Raw genomic sequence first — 21,710 nt, forward strand, 5'->3', positions numbered from 1 at the left:
CAGCTGGGAAGGATGCAGGACAAGGTGCAGTAGTGTTGGAGGTTGTTCCACCACCACGCCTCCAAAATGCTACTACTAATGATTGTGACACACCTCTCTCCTCCAGCCCCTCCTCTTCTTCTTCCTCCATGGCCTCTTCCTGTGCTTTGTGCTTGGAACCAGCGGTGCTCCGTAGCTGTTCAAGAGGCTATGCAAGTATGCAGGCCAAAAGATGCCATGCGGTGCTTGAGCTGGTGTGCTTGGGGGACAGGAGCCACACTGGGGCAGAGGTTCTGTCAGCTCTGCAGGGGCAGGTTCAGAGGTGGTTGACGCCATGCCAACTTAAAGGCAGGAATGGTGGTTTGCGACAATGGCACCAACCTCCTCTCTGCCCTCCGACAGGGACAAATGACCCATGTGCCCTGTTTGGCTCACATCCTTAACTTGGTGGGGCAGCGGTTCTTGGGCAGGTACCCGGGCTTACAGGATGTCCTGAGGCAGGCCAGGAAAGTCTGTGTGCATTTCCGCTGGTCATATAATGCCAGTGCTCGGCTGGCAGACCTCCAAAAGGAGTTTAACCTGCTCAAGAACCTAATCTGTGACATGCCTACCAGGTGGAACTCAACGTTGGCAATGCTGCAGCGGCTGCACACGCAGCAGAAGGCCATCAATGAGTACCTGTGTGACTATGGCACCAGGACTGGGTCAGGGGAGCTTGTTTTTTTTCCCCACGCCAGTGGGCCATGATCAGGGATGCATGCACTGTCCTGTCACCATTTGAGGAGGCCACGAGGATGGTGAGCAGTGACAGTGCATGCATCAGTGACACTGTCCCCATTGTCCACCTGTTGGAGCACACGCTGCGTGGACTAATGGACAGGGTACTTGAGGCAGAACAGAGGCAGGAAGAGGAGGACTTCCTTAGCTCTCAAGGCCCCCTTTATCCAGACAGTGTTCCTGCGTGCCCGCCGATCACACAGGAAGAGGAGGAGGAGGATTGTGTTAGTATGGAGGTGGAGCCTGGCACTCAGCATCAGCAGCAGTCTTTAAGGGATCAGTCCCAAGAAACACATGGACTTGTACGTGGCTGGGAGGAGGTGGCTGCAGACCAAGTCGTCCTTAGTGACCCAGGGGACTCCGGACCGAATGCCTCAGCAAACCTACGCTGCATGGCCTCCCTGATCCTGCAAAGCCTGCGTAAGGATCCTCGTATTCGTGGTATCAAGGAGAAGGACCAATACTGGCTGGCAACCCTCCTTGATCCACGTTACAAGGGTAAGGTTGCAGACCTTATCTTGCCGTCGCAGAGGGAGCAGAGGATGATACATCTTCGGGAGGCCTTGCAGAAAGGTCTGTGCAATGCGTTCCCAGAGACTGGGAGGTAACAAACTCCTGTTTCTGGACAACGTGTTGCTGAGGCTTCGGTCATTCAAAGAAGGAGCGGTGGAGAAGGTGGCCGTCTGAATGATGCATTCAGACAATTTTTTAGTCCGCAGCCCCAAGGTATGATCGGTTCCAGCAACCATCGCCAGCATCTGTTTTACATGGTGCAGGAATACCTAGGGGCTAGATCTGACTTGGACACCTTTCCCACCGAAAATCCTCTGGGTTACTGGGTCTTGAGGATGGATCACTGGCCAGAGCTTGCACAGTATGCAATTGAGCTACTGGCCTGTCCTGTGTCCAGCATTCTTTCGGAACGCACATTCAGTGCTGCTGGAGGCTTTGTAACCGATCACAGGGTGCGTCTGTCCACCGACTCGGTCGATCGACTGACCTTCATAAAAATGAATCAGTCTTGGATCACGACCAGCTACCAAGCACCTGATGCTGATGTAACCAAATAATTTTTTTTGAAATCTCAGATCCCTTCAAAGACTGCCTATGCTGATGCTGAGTGACTATCCTGAGTAATTATCCTCTTCCTCCTCAATGATCAAGCTGATAGCTTGTAAGAACATTTTTGGTTCTGAGCGCCGCCACCAGTGCCTAAGGCCCAATTTTTCAGCCCCTGTTTAACAGGGGCGTGTAATTACAATTTTTGATGCAATACTTTGCAGCAGGGCTCGTTCCTGCGTTCCAACTAGAGTATCTGTGAGGGGTTGCAGTGTTGTGGCACCAGCACCAGTGCCTAAGGCCCAATTTTTCAGCCCCTGTTTAACAGGAGCGTGTAATTACAATTTTTGATGCAATACTTTGCAGCAGGGCTCATTCCTGCGTTCCAACTAGAGTATCTGCGAGGGGTTGCAGTGTTGTGGCACCAGCACTAGTGCCTAAGGCCCAATTTTTCAGCCCCTGTTCAACAGGGGCATGTAATTACAATTCTTGATCTAATATTTCACAGCAGGGCCCGTTTCTGCGCCCACCAACAGCGAGTGAGGACTTATGCCCCGTACACACGGTCGGATTTTCCGACGGAAAATGTGTGATAGGACCTTGTTGTCGGAAATTCCGTCTGTGTGTAGGCTCCATCACACATTTTCCATTGGATTTTCCGACACACAAAGTTTGAGAGCAGGATATAAAATTTCCCGACAACAAAATCCGTTGTCGGAAATTCCGATCATGTGTACACAAATCCGACGGACAAAGTGCCACGCATGCTCAGAATAAATAAAGAGATGAAAGCTATTGGCCACTGCCCCATTTATAGTCCCAACATATGTGTTTTACGTCACCGCGTTTAGAACGATCGGATTTTCCGACAACTTTGTGTGACTGTGTGTATGTAAGACAAGTTTGAGCCAACATCCGTCGGAAAAAATCCTAGGATTTTGTTGTCGGAATGTCCGAACAAAGTCTGACCGTGTGTACAGGGCATTACAGTGTTGTGGCACCAGCACCACCACCACCACCAAAGGCCCAATTTTTCTGCCCCTATTGGGCATGTAATTACAATTCTTGATCTAATATTTCACAGCAGGGCCCTGTGAGGGCTTACAGTGTTGTGGCCACAACAACACCTAAGGCCCAAATTTCTGCTGAGTATATAGGACAGGCCCCTACTTTCAAACATCCAACTTACAAACGACTCCTACTTGCAAACCGAAGGAGACAACAGGAAGTGAGATGAAATCTACCCCTAGGAAGGGAAATTCTCTCCTGTAAGAGTTAATATGGGAAAAACATTTCTCCTTTCCACTGATGCTTTATCACCAATCCTTGTTTCACAAAAAAACCCAAATTTTCAAAAAACATTTGTCATTGGGACAAAAAGTGAGATGAAATCTTCTGAAGAGGAGCACAGGCAGCAAAACAAATGTCACAGGGGTGATAACCCTTCCCTATGTTTTCCAAAAAGCTTAAAATAGATTTTTTGGCTGGAGCTAAACACGTTAAAAATGAACCAGTTCAAAATTACAAACAGATTCTACTTGACAACAAACCTACAGTCCCTATCTTGTTTGCACCGCCTGTATACTGGTTTTCAGAGTACAGAGCCTATATACTGCTGTTTCCTGTTTTAATTTGGGTGCGGGGTTCCCCTTAATATCCATACAAGACCCAAAGGGCCTGGTAATGGACTGGGGGGTACCCATGCCGTTTGTCTCACTGATTTTCATCCATATTACTGGGACCCGACATTACATTAAAGCCGCAAGCAGTTTTAAATTACTTTTTTCCTTTAAAAAACACATTTTGTGCAGGGACTGTTCTAAGCACGGGAAACACGCACCACTTTACAGGCATACTATAGACACCCCCCAGGTACGATATTTAAAGGAATATTTCACTTTTTTTTTTTTTACTTTAAGCATAATTAAAATCACTGCTCCTGAAAAAATGTCCGTTTTTTTTACATTACATTTTTTACCAAGTTTTTTTTACATTGATACATGGTCACTGGAAGGTCAACATGGCACCTCGTGGAAAAAGAACTCTCTGAGGATCTGAAAAAAAGAATTGTTGCTCTACATAAAGATGGCCTAGGCTATAAGAAGATTACCAAGACCCTGAAACTAAGCTGCATCACGGTGGCCAAGACCATACAGCTGTTTAACAGGACAGGTTCCACTCAGAACAGGCCTCGCCATGGTTGACCAAAGAAGTTGAGTGCACATGCTCAGCGTCATATCCAGAGGTTGTCTTTGGGAAATAGACGTATGAGTGCTGCCAGCATTGCGCAGAGGTTGAAGGGGTCAGCCTGTCAGTGCTCAGACCATACATGTGAGGGGTATGGTCTGTCCGTTTTTTTTACATTACATTTTTTACCAAGTTTTTTTTACATTGATACATGGTCACTGGAAGGTCAACATGGCACCTCATGGAAAAAGAACTCTCTGAGGATCTGAAAAAAAGGCTCCATCACACATTTTCCATTGGATTTTCCGACACACAAAGTTTGAGAGCAGGATATAAAATTTCCCGACAACAAAATCCGTTGTCGGAAATTCCGATCATGTGTACACAAATCCGACGGACAAAGTGCCACGCATGCTCAGAATAAATAAAGAGATGAAAGCTATTGGCCACTGCCCCATTTATAGTCCCAACATATGTGTTTTACGTCACCGCGTTTAGAACGATCGGATTTTCCGACAACTTTGTGTGACCGTGTGTATGCAAGACAAGTTTGAGCCAACATCCGTCGGAAAAAATCCTAGGATTTTGTTGTCGGAATGTCCGAACAAAGTCTGACCGTGTGTACGGGGCATTACAGTGTTGTGGCACCAGCACCACCACCACCACCAAAGGCCCAATTTTTCTGCCCCTATTGGGCATGTAATTACAATTCTTGATCTAATATTTCACAGCAGGGCCCTGTGAGGGCTTACAGTGTTGTGGCCACAACAACACCTAAGGCCCAAATTTCTGCTGAGTATATAGGGCAGGCCCCTACTTTCAAACATCCAACTTACAAACGACTCCTACTTGCAAACCGAAGGAGACAACAGGAAGTGAGATGAAATCTACCCCTAGGAAGGGAAATTCTCTCCTGTAAGAGTTAATATGGGTAAAACATTTCTCCTTTCCACCGATGCTTTATCACCAATCCTTGTTTCACAAAAAAACCCAAATTTTCAAAAAACATTTGTCATTGGGACAAAAAGTGAGATGAAATCTTCTGAAGAGGAGCACAGGCAGCAAAACAAATGTCACAGGGGTGATAACCCTTCCCTATGTTTTCCAAAAAGCTTAAAATAGATTTTTTGGCTGGAGCTAAACACGTTAAAAATGAACCAGTTCAAAATTACAAACAGATTCTACTTGACATCAAACCTACAGTCCCTATCTTGTTTGCACCGCCTGTATACTGGTTTTCAGAGTACAGAGCCTATATACTGCTGTTTCCTGTTTTAATTTGGGTGCGGGGTTCCCCTTAATATCCATACAAGACCCAAAGGGCCTGGTAATGGACTGGGGGGTACCCATGCCGTTTGTCTCACTGATTTTCATCCATATTACTGGGACCCGACATTACATTAAAGCCGCAAGCAGTTTTAAATTACTTTTTTCCTTTAAAAAACACATTTTGTGCAGGGACTGTTCTAAGCACGGGAAACACGCACCACTTTACAGGCATACTATAGACACCCCCCAGGTACGATATTTAAAGGAATATTTCACTTTTTTTTTTTACTTTAAGCATAATTAAAATCACTGCTCCTGAAAAAATGTCCGTTTTTTTTACATTACATTTTTTACCAAGTTTTTTTTACATTGATAGATGGTCACTGGAAGGTCAACATGGCACCTCGTGGAAAAAGAACTCTCTGAGGATCTGAAAAAAAGAATTGTTGCTCTACATAAAGATGGCCTAGGCTATAAGAAGATTACCAAGACCCTGAAACTAAGCTGCATCACAGTGGCCAAGACCATACAGCTGTTTAACAGGACAGGTTCCACTCAGAACAGGCCTCGCCATGGTTGACCAAAGAAGTTGAGTGCACATGCTCAGCGTCATATCCAGAGGTTGTCTTTGGGAAATAGACGTATGAGTGCTGCCAGCATTGCGCAGAGGTTGAAGGGGTCAGCCTGTCAGTGCTCAGACCATACATGTGAGGGGTATGGTCTGTCCGTTTTTTTACATTACATTTTTTACCAAGTTTTTTTTACATTGATACATGGTCACTGGAAGGTCAACATGGCACCTCATGGAAAAAGAACTCTCTGAGGATCTGAAAAAAAGAATTGTTGCTCTACATAAAGATGGCCTAGGCTATAAGAAGATTACCAAGACCCTGAAACTAAGTTGCATCACGGTGGCCAAGACCATACAGCTGTTTAACAGGACAGGTTCCACTCAGAACAGGCCTCGCCATGGTTGACAAAAGAAGTTGAGTGCACATGCTCAGCGTCATATCCAGAGGTTGTCTTTGGGAAATAGACGTATGAGTGCTGCCGTTTTTTTTACATTACATTTTTTACCAAGTTTTTTTTACATTGATACATGGTCACTGGAAGGTCAACATGGCACCTCATGGAAAAAGAACTCTCTGAGGATCTGAAAAAAAAAAATTGTTGCTCTACATAAAGATGGCCTAGGCTATAAGAAGATTACCAAGACCCCGGATCCCCAAACCCTTTTTAGGACAATACCATGCAAATTAGCCTTTAAAATGAGCACTTTTGATTTTGAACGTTCGATTCCCATAGACGTAAATGGGGTTCTAACGTTCGTGCGAATTTTCGGTCCGTTCGCAGGTTCAGGTGCGAACCGAACCGGGGGGTGTTCGGCTCATCCCTAGTCATGGTACTGTATCTTTGGGTGGTTTGCAAATCTCAGTGGTCCCGTACTCTGTAGTAGGCTCTTTATCCATAGGTTCTCTGGACTTGGCAGTAAGCTGGATGGACGGACTCCAGGAACAGCAACATGTCTTGTATTATGCGCACCCCCAAGTCGGACCCCTGTCCCTATTTTGTACAGCACAGGACCAGTGATTCCGACCCAGGAAAGCCTGCAAAGAAAGATCCAAGAAGTAGGTTAACTCTAACCCTCCCAGCTGGGGCACCATTAAACTGAAACTGCTTACATGCCTATACACTAGTAAAATTAGCTAGAAATGTTTCATTTTAAGAACATTCATCCGATTTTCCAATTGATAGTGGGTTCATTTTGACGGTAGGGGTGAAAGAATGCAAATAATGGAATATTTTTCATTGGGGCTCAGCAGTGGTGTATTTTGATTTTGTGCTGCCCTAGCAAGACTAAAATTGGACCCCCCATCTAAATTTTTCCCACCCCTTCCTGTAAACTTCACACCTTCATCTGTAAACTCCACCCCTTCCTATTAGAGCTCCACCTCATCAGGGGTGGGGGGAGAGGGGGAGTAAGGGGGAGAAGGAGGGGGGAGAGAGAGAGGGGGGTTGAGAGTGGGGTGAGAGAGAAGGAGTTGAGAGAGAGAGGGGTGAGAGAAAAAGGGGGTGTGAGAGAGAAAGGGGGTGTGAGAGAGGAGGGGCAAGAGAGGGGGAAAGAGGTGGGGGAGAGAGAGGGGTGGAGAGAAAGAGGGGTTTGAGAGAAGGGGGTGAGAGTGAGAGAAATGGGGAGTGAGAGAGAGAAGGGGGTGAGAGAGAGGGGGGCTCCCCTACCCCCCCATTCTACGCAATGTATTGTACAATAAATAAAGAAAGCATGAATGAAAAAAAAATAAATCACTGGTGGAGCCTGGTATATGTAAAGATAAGCACAAAGAATTAAATAGATAGCGCATACTCACTGTGTGGTAACAAAACAATATGATCAAAAATACAATTGGGATCACAGTGTCCATAAAAAGATCATGGCCTTGGGTTTGAGCCTGTGGAATGTGCTGGTAATAATCAGGGAGCCCCAAGAGGGCTAACAAACATGATCCAAGATTGTATGGGGCCAATGGAGTAATACTGACAGCAGAACAAAGGAACTCAAATTAGTAAACCATCGCTTTATTAAACCACAATCCACTTACATGTAAGCTTAGCTGTATCCACCTAGGGATGGGGTCCCAAGTGGATGGTATTGATCTGTCAACGCTACTCCTGGCCAGGGAGAAGGAAGGAAGGAGTAGGATTGGGACCTCTAGAAAGTGCACAACCGTTATCTCACAAAAGTGAGTACACCCCTCACATGTATGGTCTGAGCACTGACAGGCTGGCCCCTTCAACCTCTGCGCAATGCTGGCAGCACTCATACGTCTATTTCCCAAAGACAACCTCTGGATATGACGCTGAGCATGTGCACTCAACTTCTTTGGTCAACCATGGCGAGGCCTGTTCTGAGTGGAACCTGTCCTGTTAAACAGCTGTATGGTCTTGGCCACCGTGATGCAGCTTAGTTTCAGGGTCTTGGTAATCTTCTTATAGCCTAGGCCATCTTTATGTAGAGCAACAATTCTTTTTTTCAGATCCTCAAAGAGTTCTTTTTCCATGAGGTGCCATGTTGACCTTCCAGTGACCAGTATGAGAGTGAGAGCGATAACACCAAATTTAACACACCTGCTCCCCATTCACACCTGAGACCTTGTAACACTAACAAGTCACATGACACTGGGGAGGGAAAATGGCTAATTGGGCCCAATTTGGACATTTTCACTTAGGGGTGCACTCACTTTTGTTGCCAGGGGTTTAGACATTAATGGCTGTGTGTTGAGTTATTTTGAGGGGACAGCAAATTTACACTGTTATACAAGCTGTACACTCACTACTTTACATTGTAGCAAAGTGTCATTTCTTCAGTGTTGTCACATGAAAAGATATAATAAAATATTTACAAAAATGTGAGGGGTGTCCTCTCTTTTGTGAGATACTGTAGCTCAACCACCGAAAGCTGCCGGGCATGATCCGCTCACAGGACACTAGCACCAGCAGACCCCGCTTCCCCCTCTCTCAGAACTCGGAAAAGTCAGCCAGCCAGATGGAGGGAGCTGGGAGTAACCCAGTGGAGTGTAGATGATAAGATCGCAGCGGAGTCGCCCATCCTCAGGGGAGATTGAGCTTGGTTGTGACAGTTGTCCTGCCCAGGGGAGCTGGTGGAGCTTCAGGTAAAACCACACGAGAACCACTGAGCTACCCTGAAGGCCGCTCACACCCACATGTGTCCCTTCTGGTTGGGGGTGGTGCTGCAACCCTGAAAAATGCCTCCCAAGGCAAACACCATGTAAGCCTCGTGGTAAATATGCCCCGGAGGCTCAGGAAAAGGCATACTCAAAAAGACATTTAAAGGATAGGTATAGCCAAAGCTTGTTCTGCTGTACTTCTCCTATGGATCACAGGAGTGCTATTCGTTTTGCACTCCTGTGACCTGTTTTCAGCAGAGAGCGGGCTGAAGTCCACTCTCTGCCGACGTCAGAGAAGTCAGTCCAAGCACCACAACATTGCTACAATAAAGTCTGGAAACGTCAGGTGCATGGACAAACTCCCGGCTCAGCCTCTCAGCGATCCGCTGAGAGCCTGAGCCAGCCGTCCCCGCCCCCTCCACAACCCAGAGCTCCAGTGAGTGAGGAGGGGGCAGAGCAGAGAGCTATGACTGACAGTTAGCAGCTCTCTGCTCGGGGAGCTGTCAGAACCGAGCGATCAGCGGTGTTTGATCACTCAGTTTTCAGTACAGAGGTGCCGGGGGACAGATGCCACATCAGACAGATGCTGTATCCACCTAGGTAAGTATTAATATAAAAAAAAGCTTAAACCCATACTTCTCTTTTAAGATGACAGTCATTACTGTTCTTTGTTACAGGTGTAGCCCTGGCTGGTGGCCCCTTTAATGCAGAGCCACACAGCCTGGGCAACACCGCAGCCTATCATTCTGTCTTCCACCACTGTATTGAACAGTGCAGCATAGGGAATCAGAGATAGGAAGAATTAGGACTTGATTGGACAAAGCGGTGACCTGATTTTAGACCCGCCCATAGGACCCACCGGGGAAAGAGATGAGATGGATCAACCAGCTTTATTTTCCTTCACGCAACCCATAGGAGTGATCAACAGGGGACAGACTGCTGACTGGAGGACACCTATGCCACATCAGTGGAGAGGGGCCTGCCTTATTTCTATTAAAATGTGATTCTTGTCTTTTAAACCTTGCTGTCACCAGTAGAGCTCTGCCAATGACACTGTCGGAGAACCCCCTTCATAGCCCATGGATTACAAATACCCAAGCCTGGAGGGTGATGAGAGGTCTGATTAGATAAAACCGCCTAATATAGACATTCAGCAACCCTCCTGTCTTTTACTGACAATGGTGGCCCTGTTAGGGTTGCCACTCTTTCTTCGAGCCAAACCCAAACACTTTAGCGGCGCACAGTAAATTTTTTTTGTTTTACTATAGACTATAGGAGGATTATAACAGACCTGGGACACCTTTGGGCACTCCAAAGAGAATAGTAATGCAACGCACATAGTGCCCCCTTACCCTCCTGTCAAGCCCTGTTCCAAACCACATTCCTGTCTGAATAATGTGTCCAAGTTTCAGGTGGACTGAAACCTGGGCACATGATTCAAAACCCAGACAGGTGGCAACCCTAGGCCCTGTGTATGTGGCTGCACACAGGCACCTGGTACTGTTGTTGGTCCCTGTACAAGCAGCCATGTCCAAGCACCCCCCCCATCCCCATCCAGATGTCACAGGCTCTCTCATGAATGAGCTCATTAAAATAAAAGGAAGCCACTGACAGAAATAATAATGTAGTGATATGGACTGTTTGCCAGAAAGCTTCGTACCTTCCGGTGTTCTAAACATTGTTTGTCCCCGTGATTATTCGTGCAGCCAGTGACCTCATACCTGTGTGCAAACGGACTGAGTTATGGAGTGTATAGTCCTCTTTGAATCTACTGCTATGCATCCATGTGCCCTAAGACTACAAATCCCAGGCACCCTTGCAGTGGCCTGAAGATTGCTGGAAGGGATGATAAATGGAGCTTAGAAGCCTGCGCATGCTCTCTTTCTCCTGACCCTGACGCAAGACGGAGTGACAGAGAGAGAGGTCGCGGCCCACCATGCTACTTCCACCACGAGGTATGAGAGGCCTAGTCCTGCTATCTGCTGTCAGACATCCTGTTACTAGCATCATTTACAGCGCCTACCCATCGGTGCGGACGTGTGGTGAAAGTCACTACAGAAGGCCAAGACAGAGGATCCGTGCGAGTGTTGCCATCCATGTTTCTGTCTAATAGTCTGCAGATCGATTTGGGTCGTTGGTGAGAGAGCAAGCTGCTCATTTTTTATCTATTTACTACCACCATTAAAGAACACAGTGCGCACACATATCTACCCAAGAACACTTTACTGCATTGCTGGAACACTGTACTTAGATGCCTTAGGCCTTCACTACTTGGAATCTATTGTTTCATCTGCAGCCAAATGGATTACAGTTAACGAGCTCCAACTAGTTAGCGAAAAATAACAGATCTGCCACATGGAACTCTACTGCCATGACTATATACATGACTATATATATATATATATATATATATATATATATATATAAATATATATATATACAGTATCTCACAGAAGTGAGTACACCCCTCACATTTTTGTATATATTTTATTATATCTTTTCATCTGACAACACTTAAGAAATGATACTTTGCTACAATGTAAAGTAGTGAATGTACAGCTTGTATAACAGTGTAAATTTGCTGTCCCCTCAAAATAACTCAACACACAGCCATTAATGTCTAAACCGCTGGCAACAAAATTGAGTACACCCCTAAGTGAAAATGTCCAAATTGTGCCCAAAGTGTCAATATTTTGTGTGACCACCATTATTTTCAGCACTGCCTTAACCCTCATGGGCATGGAGTTCACCAGAGCTTCACAGGTTGCCACTGGAGTCCTCTTCCACTCCATGACAACATCACGGAGCTGGTGGATGTTAGGGACCTTGCGCCCCACCATCTTCCGTTTGAGGTTGCCTCACAGATGCTCATTGGGGTTTAGGTCTGGAGACATGCTTGGCCAGTCCATTACCTTTACCCTCAGCTTCCTTAGCAAGGCAGTGGTCGTCTTGGAGGTGTGTTTGGGGTCATTATCATGTTGGAATACTGCCCTGCGGCCCAGTTGCCAAAGGGAGGGGATCATGCTCTGCTTCAGTATGTCACAGTACATTTTGGCATTCATGGTTCTCTCAATGAACTGTAGCTCCCCAGTGCTGGCAGGACTCATGCAGCCCCAGACCATGACACTCCCACCACCATGCTTGACTGTGGGCAAGACACACTTGTCTTTGTACTCCTCACCTGGTTGCCACCACACATGCTTGACACCATCTGAACCAAATAAGTTTATCTTGGTCTCATCAGACCACAGGACGTGGTTCCAGTAATCCACAGCCTTAGTCTGCTTGTCTTCAGCAAACTGCGGGCTTTATTGTGCATCATCTTTAGAAGAGGCTTCCTTCTGGGACAACAGCCATGCAGACCAATTGGATGCAGTGTGCCGCGTATGGTCTGAGCACTGACAAGCTGACCCCCCACCCCTTCAACCTCTGCAGCAATGCTGGCAGCACTCATACATCTATTTCCCAAAGACAACCTCTGGATATGACGCTGAGCACGTGCACTCAACTTCTTGGGTCGACCATGGAGAAAACTGTTCTGAGTGGAACCTGTCCGGTTTAACCACTGTATGGTCTTGGCCACCATGCTGCAGCTCAATTTCAGGGTCTTGGCAATCTTCTTATAGCCTAAGCCATCTTTATGTAGAGCAACAATTCTTTTTTCAGATCCTCAGAGAGTTCTTTGCTATGAGGTGCCATGTTGAACTTCCAGTGACCAGTATGAGAGAGTGAGAGCGATAAAATTAAATTTAACACACCTGCTCCCCATTCACACCGGTGGACTTGTAACACTAACAAGTCACATGACACCGGAGAGGAAAAATGGCTAATTGGTCCCAATTTGGACATTTTCACTTAAGGGTGTACTCACTTTTGTTTCCAGCGGTTTAGGCATTAATGGCTGCGTGTTGAGTTATTTTGAGGGAACAGCAGTGCTGTGTACACATGATAGGATTTTCTGACAACAAAACCGTGGATTTTTTTCTGAAGGATGTTGGCTCAAACTTGTCTTGCATACACACGGTCACACAAATGTTGTCGGAAATTCCGAACATCGAGAATGCGGTGAAAAATGAATTTCAGTAGCCAATGCGGCTCTTCTGCTTGATTCCGAGCATGCGTGGACTTTTGTGCGTCGGAATTGTGTACACATGCTCGGAATTTGAGAACCTGCTCTCAAACATTTGTTGAGGGAAATTCCGACAACAAATGTTCTATGGAGCATACACACGGTCGGACTTTCCAACAACAAGCTCACTTCCAACATTTGTTGTCGGGAAAATCCTATCATGTGTAGGACCCATAATATAAGTTCTACACACACTACTTTACATTGTAGCAAGTGTCATTTCTTCAGTGTTATCACATGAAAAGATATAATAAAATATTTACCAAAATTTGAGGGGTGTACTCACTTTTGTGAGATACTGTAAATATATATACATATAACACCAGTGGGACAGTGGGAAATTAGCTCTCCCATTAAAATAGCATAGGCTGTCTAGATTACATCTATTTCAGTGTGGCCACATGTGTAGTTAACTGAAACATCCACTAGGAGGTGACTTCAGATCTGAATATAGTGTATCCTTGTGTATATAGCATTATTCATTGTTTAAACATTGTTTTATCTTTGGGAGGAGTCTGTTTGCTGAGTTGGCGCTGTTATCACAGCTCAGCGGATTTACTCCTTTCTTTGTGAAATAACTTTTCCTATTTGGTTTAAGTAAAACATTTCAGAACCGTATATTACTGAGTTGCTTGATTCTTGCTTTATAGTATTAACAGCCAGAGTGTCAGGTGGGTGGAAAGGTTCTCCCCAAAGGGGGCCGTGCTACATTTGGGGGCTCGTCCGGGATGCTATCTACAGCAGGCCCCAGTCGACCTAGATCGGAGCCACAATCTGAGTGGGAAGCCGCATACATGGCCAAGGTCGCTTGAGGGTCGAAGTTATGGGACTCCCATCGACAGAAGCACCATTCTGGAGATCTCGGGGAGTGAACATGCCAAGAGGAAGATCGGAAGGTGGCTTAGAGCTTTAGTGCCAGGACACCCGGCTTACCTGGTGGAAACTGAAGCCTCCGCAGAGATGGATCAAGTCAGGGCACTGATAGAATGGCAGGAAGAAGTGCCAGTGTGCTTTCAGGAGGAAGAGATCACAGAGGAAGTGATGGCAAGGGTATTCCCCTTCAGAAACGAGAGAGTAGGCAGTGAGAAGCCACCTCTGACAAAAGCTCACGAGAAAAGTCCTGTGCCTATGGGGACTGACTCTCAAGAGGCCAGCGCCCCTCCACTTTCTTTCTACACAGATATGAGTCGTCTGGTTGATAGCCTGGTGAAGAATTGCCCTGGGAATGCTAATCAAATTTATCAGAGACTTAGATTTTTCTCAGGACAGTTGCCGATGCCTGTGGGAGAAGATGAGTTTGAAACCTGGATGAGTCAAGCTTTACAGGCTATGGAAGACTGGGGTGTTTCAGAGGCTGTGAAACAACAGCGACTTAGTGAGAGCCTTTGAGGCCCAGCAGCCGACGTGATTCGTAACCTAAGGATGGGCAAGAGGACTTGTGTTGCCGTGGATTACATTGAGGCTCTGTGTGCTGTTTTTGGAAGAGTTGAGACCATCGCAGATCTGATGTACAAGTTCAAACACACCCATCAACAAAGAGGGGAAAGTTTGTCCTAATACATCTCTTGGGTAGACTGGATGCTACACCAAATCATCCTCAAGAAAGGTCTTGATCCCAAAGACGCTGACCAGGCACGACCGGATCGGGTGCTACATGGGGCCTGGCCCAATCACCCTATTGGGCTGAAGCTGTTAACTGTAAAGGACCCAGGTGGTACCAATCTATCCTGAATTGATAAGAGAGGTTCGAGAGGAAGAGGCTCTGATGGAAGAAAAGATCCAAAGACCGAGAGATGTGAATCCTGTTACTGGAATCAAAGAGAAAGTGGTGGCCCACGCTGTTCATGCTGAAAAAGAGTTTTCCGATGATGACAGTGGAACCAAATCTGAACCCAAGGGATTGACTCCTCCTGACATCCATAAAACCATTGTAGAACTAGGACCAATGGAAGTGATGGCACAGGTAGCACAGACTCAGACTCAAATGTACCACGCGCTGATGTGAGTAATGGAGACCCAAGCAAAAGTTCAGGAGCATTGTAGAAGTAGTAGTAGCATCTATACACACGCACTGTTGGATACTGAAGCTCAGGTAACGCTGCTGTATCAAAACTTCTATCATAAGTACTTGAAACACATCCCCTTGTGTAAACTTGATGAGCTGGAAATTTGGGGAATTGGAACTCAGAAGTGCCCTTACGATGGTTACAATCCTATAAAGATAACCTTCGACTCTACTTTAGCTGGAAGGCCAGAGACATTCAACACGTTAGCCGCCGTATGCCCTTGACTGCCTGGAGCCGACAGAAATTCTTTGCTGATAGGAACTAATACCAATTTAGTGAGAAGACCACTCACCCCCTTTGCCGTAGAGGGTGCCCCTGTTGGGCAAATCCATTCTCAGTTGAGGCAAGCATTTTAGAGGGTATTGCAAGAAAAGAAGGCTCCCGGTGAAGGAGTGGGGAGGTTGTGGCGACTAGACACTCAAGAAAGGGTGCTGCAGCTTGGAGATAAAGCCTGTCTCAAAGCCACTCTCAAGTTATCCTGGGACCAACCAGGTCCGTATGTGGTGATAGAAGCTGACCCCACAGAGGAGGAAGTAGAGCTGGAGTTAGTTCCAGAAATTATACCCACTCGGGCTCTGTTCCGGAGTGGGGGCGAATTCCTGTTAGTTTGCGGAACATCGCTAGTAGGGTTGGGCGAATGGTTCGGCCCGAGCATAAGTTTGGGCCAAACTTATGTTCGGCTTTTTTTCCCCACGCTAATGGCTGATCATTAAGGATGCATGCACTGTATTGTCACCATTTGAGGAGACCACAAGGATGGTGAGCCATGACAGTGCATGCATCAGTGACACATTCCCTGTTGTGACCCTGCTGGAGCAGACTCTGCGTGGCATTATGGACAGGGCACTGGAGGCAGAGCAGCAGGAGGAAGAGGAGGACTTCCTTTCCTCTCAAGGCCCACTTTATCCAGACACCACCATTCCTATGTCACAAAACACACAGGAGGAGAGAGGGAAGGAGGATGAGGAGGAGGATTCTGGCACTTTCATAGGCTTCGAAGAAGAAGACGTGTCAATCTGTAAGCAATGGCTTTCCAGCCCCAGGACCCTTGGGAGTAGTACATGGTTGGGAGGAGGAAGTTCCAGATGCTGTCATCCTGAATGACCCTGAGGAGTCTGCTTCTCAAGCCTTGGCAAATTTGAGGCACATGGGCAACCTCATGCTTCAAAGCCTGCGAAAGGACCCAAGAATACGTGGCATAAAGAAGAAGGATGATTACTGGTTGGCAACCCTCCTTGACCACCGTTATAAGGGGAAGGTCTCAGAATTCATCCCGTCCCCACAGAGAGTGCAGAAGATAAAATCTCTTGAGGACACGTTAAAGAGGATTTTATTGAACATTTTTCCTGACCCCAGTAGGTTACAGTATTGTGGAAAACATAGTTTTGAGTCTTCTGTTGGTCAAGAGAGGAGCAGTGGAGAAAGTATCTGCCTAAGTGAGGCATTTCGGAATCTTTTTAGTCCTCGCCACCCAGGGCTGTCAGCTTCCACATCCCAAGGGCAGCGTCTGCATCACATGGTGGACGATTACTTCGGGGGCAAAACAGAGATGGAGAGCTTTCCAGCTGATGATCCAGTGACTTACTGGGTCAAGAAAATAGACCGCTGGCCATAACTTGCCCAGTATGCTATTGAGTTGTTGGGCTGCCCTGCATTCAGCGTGCTTTCAGTACGGGCATTCAGTGCTGCAGGAGGTTTCATTACTGATCATAGAACGCATCTGTCCACAGACTCCATGGACCGTTTGACTTTTATAAAAATGATCTGCCCCGGAACTGGTGTTCCGTAGAGCTCCTTCATTAAGAGATTGTCTCACCAATAGACACTATTCATCTTCTAAAAGACCAAGATTTGGACCAATGGCACCTTTAAGTGAGGGGATTGCTCTCGCTTTCCCTGGATTTTGGAGAGTAGGAAGTTTTAGTTACCCAACGCTGAGATTTTCTCTGCACGCATTTTTTCTAATTGTGACACTAAGGGGGTCATTTACCTCATATTGTGTAAATGTCAAGTGTTCTATGATGGTAAAACAATTTGAGAATTGAGACAGCGAATTGGGGATTATTTATACTCCTCTAGCAATGGTAAACTTACTACTGTAGGCAGACATATCGGTCTTTATCACCGCTATGATGTCACAGTCATTCAATTTTTGTCCTCCAAGTTGTCCCACAGAGCCCAAGGGGAGGAGATTGGGACAAAACGATCCTTCAGAAAGAGACCATGTGGATTGAACTTCTCAACGCTACCTTCCCCCCTGGGCTCAATGAGATGATACCTTACAAATCATTCCTGTAGGACATACCCTTCCCCCCTCCCCCCCCCCCTTTTCTACCACCCCCCCTCTTCCCTTCTTCCTTTCTCCCAACCTCCCCCCTTTCGGATTTTAATGGCTGAGCCTTTCATTGTTTTCCCTGGCAGTGCGTTGAGCTAGCCCTTGGCCCTGACATCACAGTGACCAACCTCCTTCCATTCTTTTTCCTGAAAGCCCAAACCTAATGGCAATCCGAAAATGTATTTGTATTGATCACCACCCTTGGGAGTTTTATCCCCATTGTTTATACTGTCGTACAAAATCTTGTATTTCTATGTTGTAATTATATTATTGTGTTTTTTGCATTTGTACAGAGTTGCTCCCCCAATCGACAGGCTCTGTGTTTCCCTTGGCTTGATCCTTCTTCCCTAGCGGTAGACTTGTGACTCCCCTGGTAAGATGCTCTCCTATGGAGTCCATCCTTATCTTACTCCGTCCGAGCTCTGAGCTCCCCGCCCACTTGCTCGGCCAGCACGCGCTTGCGCAGTAGCGCCTTTCGCGCAACTGCGCGGTGCGGGGAGTCTTCCGGGTTGGGGAGCTCATTTAACGGGCCCTTCCCTGTTGATGAGCGCTGCGGACACACTATCTACAGATGACGGACAGGTAGGACACCATTAGGGATCTGTGGGGGAGTTTATCTGTTGGTAGCCCCCCTCCTTTTCATTCCTTCACTACTTCTCCTCTCTCTCCTATGGTTTCTATGCTCTTAATATTCTGACCCATACATATATATACTGTGCTCTTACTCCGCAGATTCCTTCTGTTGCCCTCGGTTTCTGGCTAACATTAAAGGATGTTGCACCAGGCATTGGCTTGATACTTAATTCCCTCTTAAATCTCTAACTACACTAATTACACTATATTACCAGACCAGTTATTTGGGTACATCGCTGTCCACCTAATTGTCCAATCTACATAGGTGTGCGCAGCCTATTGCATTAGGGTGTGCACCCCAAACAGACGCTCAAACACATGTGAATATATATATATATATATATATATATATATATACACACACATATATACATATGTATATATTTCACACAAACCAAACACACAGAACTCTGCGTACATAGGAATAGTGATCTGGTCCTTTCTTGTCCCTGAAGAGCAGGGAGAAAAAACAGCCAGACTAGTAAGTAAAAGCAGCACACTTTTTTCAGTTAGACTCACAGTTAACCCCTTGATGTTAACCCTTTCCCAACCAGTGTCATTAGTACAGTGTACAGTATTATCACTATATTACTGTATTATCACTGCACTAGTGACATCAGTGTCAGTTCGTGACCCCGCTAGCCAGTGTCAGTTAGTACCAGATTGCCCGCAGAGGGGCACAGTGTCCCCTGACATCAGAGCATGGTACAGTGCCCCCTGACATCAGAGCATGGTACAGTGCCTCCTTATATCTGAGAATGGCACAGTACCCCTTACATCAGAGCATGGCACAGTAGTGCCCCCTTATATCAGAGCATTGCACAGTGGCCCTTTACACCAGAGCATGGCACAGTGTCCCCTGACATCACATCAGAGCATGGTACAGTGCCCCTTACATCGCATCAGAGCATGGTACAGTGTCCCCTGACATCAGAACATGGCACAGTGTCCCCTGACATCAGAGCATTGCACAGTGCCCCCTGACATCAGAACATGGCACAGTGCCCCCTGACATCAGAGCATGGCACAGTGCCCCCTGACATCAGAGCATTGCACAGTGCCCCCTGACATCAGAGCATTGCACAGTGCCCCCTGACATCAGAACATGGCACAGTGCCCCCTGACATCAGAGCATGGCACAGTGCCCCCTGACATCAGAGCATGGCACAGTGCCCCCTGACATAAGAGCATGGCACAGTGCCCCCTGACATAAGAGCATGGCACAGTGCCCCCTGACATCAGAGCATGGCACAGTGCCCCCTGACATCAGAACATGGCACAGTGCCCCCTGACATAAGAGCATTGCACAGTGCCCCCTGACATCAGAACATGGCACAGTGCCCCCTGACATCAGAGCATTGCACAGTGCCCCCTGACATAAGAGCATTGCACAGTGCCCCCTGACATCAGAACATGGCACAGTGCCCCCTGACATCAGAGCATTGTTATACCTGAAAGGTTCCACATGTACTGTCACTTTAAGACTTTCTCCACCCAGGAGTGATGACAAGGGTCAAGGGGTATAGTAGCCATCTTAGAGCACATGTAAGGAAGCATATAAGATGTACCTGTCCTGAGATGCATGTTGCAGTGTACAGTGTGTACTGAAATAAACATCCATTGTTCCAGACCAGAGTCTTGTGTCTCTCAAAACTCAGTGGATATAACAGTTGCGACGAGGGTGGGATTTACAAAGTGTCTATCAGTCTGAGAGAGAGACAAAGGCAGTGTGGATTGTCATCTGGATAAAAGCAATCACAGAGCCCAGCAGGAAAATGTCATTGATCGGGACATTAAGTGAATTTGATGGGGAACAGACATCCTGGAGTTCCTGGGTTGAGAGACTGGAACAGTATTTCAGTGCAAATGCCATCCCAAACGGCAGGCAAGTATCAGTATTTCTGACAGTGGTTGGTGCTAAGACAAATGACACTCTTAGAGATCTCCTTTCCCCTGTAAAGCCAGCAACTAAGACATTGGCAGAGCTCCTGACACTGTTAGAGGATCACTTCCAGCCTAAACCACTAGTGATTGCAGAAAGATTTTGGTTTTATCAGCGGCAGCAGCAGCCAGGTGAAGAAATCAAAGCTTATGTGCTCGCCCTTCGCAGTCTAACTTCTACCTGTTCTTTTGGGGATTATCTACCTACTGCACTGAGAGATAAGTTTGTAATGGGACTGAATTGTGAGTGTAGCCAAAAGAGACTGTTAACAGAGAAAGATCTTACCCTTACAAAGGCAATTACAAAGGAAATAGCTTCAGTGATGGAAATGGCTGTGAAAGATACAGAGGAATTGAACCCCCAAGGCAGAAGGCAAGAGGTGAAACAGGAAGTTTTTAGAACAGCAGTCAAGCCAACTGCCGCAAACTGGAAATACAGACCCCCACCAAGCCGGGAGTCAGCCTGCTACTGTTGTGGAAATACAGACCATGACCACAAAGTCTGCCGGTTTAAGGATCAGACCTGTCATAATTGCTGGAAGACAGGCCATCTTAAACGAGTTTGCCGTAGCAAGAAGGTGCGAGATAAACCACCTCTGAACCCCAAGACAAAGACATATATGGTGGGAAGATGTACATCATCATCTGAGTCAGAGGATGAGGAAGTGCTTCACAGATTAGACATACATCATAGGCATTCAGCACCCTCCGCAATGACTGTAGAGGTAACTGTTGAGGGAAAGAAACTCAAGATGGATGTAGACACAGGAGCAGCAGTTTCAGTTATCACCCAGAAACAATGGAGACAACTTCAGACCCGAACAACTGTCCGCCCAACACCAATCAAACTGCAGACATACTCAAAACAGATACTCCACCCACTGGGTTATGCGAAAGTACAGGTATTGTACAAGGGTCAGACAAAGAGACTGCCATTATATATCCTAGAAAATGGGGGACCCCCTCTCTTTGGGAGGGACTGGATTGCTCACTTTGGTATGCCAGACATCACCATAAATCCCTGTAACACTGTTACAATTCCAGTAGGAGATAATGAGGGATGGATGGTGTCCATGAAGCAGCCCAAAGATCTTTGATGACTAGTTGGGGAAAATAAAGCATGACTGTGTAAGACTCAAGCTGAAACCCAACGCTCAGCCTAAGTTCTTCAAAGCTCGGAAAGGACCTTTCGCACTGCGAGCAGGAGTGGAAGCAGAACTAGGTCGGCTGGAGGAACAAGGTGTCATCTCAAAGGTAGAGCACAGTGAGTGGGCATCACCAGTTGTACCAGTAAAGAAAGCGAATGGGGACTTACGCATATGTGGCGATTTCCGCATGGCACTGAACTCCCAACTGGAGATAGACCAGTATCCTCTACCCAGAGTAGATGACATTTTTGCCTCTCTTGCAGGGAGTCAAAAGTTCACCAAGCTTGATCTCAGACAAGCATATTTACAGTTTGAGGTCCATCCTTCTTCCCGCAAGTTTCTAACCATCAACACCCACAAGGGACTGTATGAATACAATCGGATGGTGTTTGGTGTAGCCTCAGCCCCAGCCATTTGGCAACGAAAAATGGACGAGATTTTGGCGGACATTCCTTTCACGCAGTGCCTGCTAGATGACATGCTCATCACAGGATGGACAGAGCA

The sequence above is a fragment of the Aquarana catesbeiana genome, linkage group LG07 (genome assembly GCF_042186555.1).
Source record: "Aquarana catesbeiana isolate 2022-GZ linkage group LG07, ASM4218655v1, whole genome shotgun sequence".
Classification (NCBI taxonomy): Eukaryota; Metazoa; Chordata; class Amphibia; order Anura; family Ranidae; genus Aquarana; species Aquarana catesbeiana.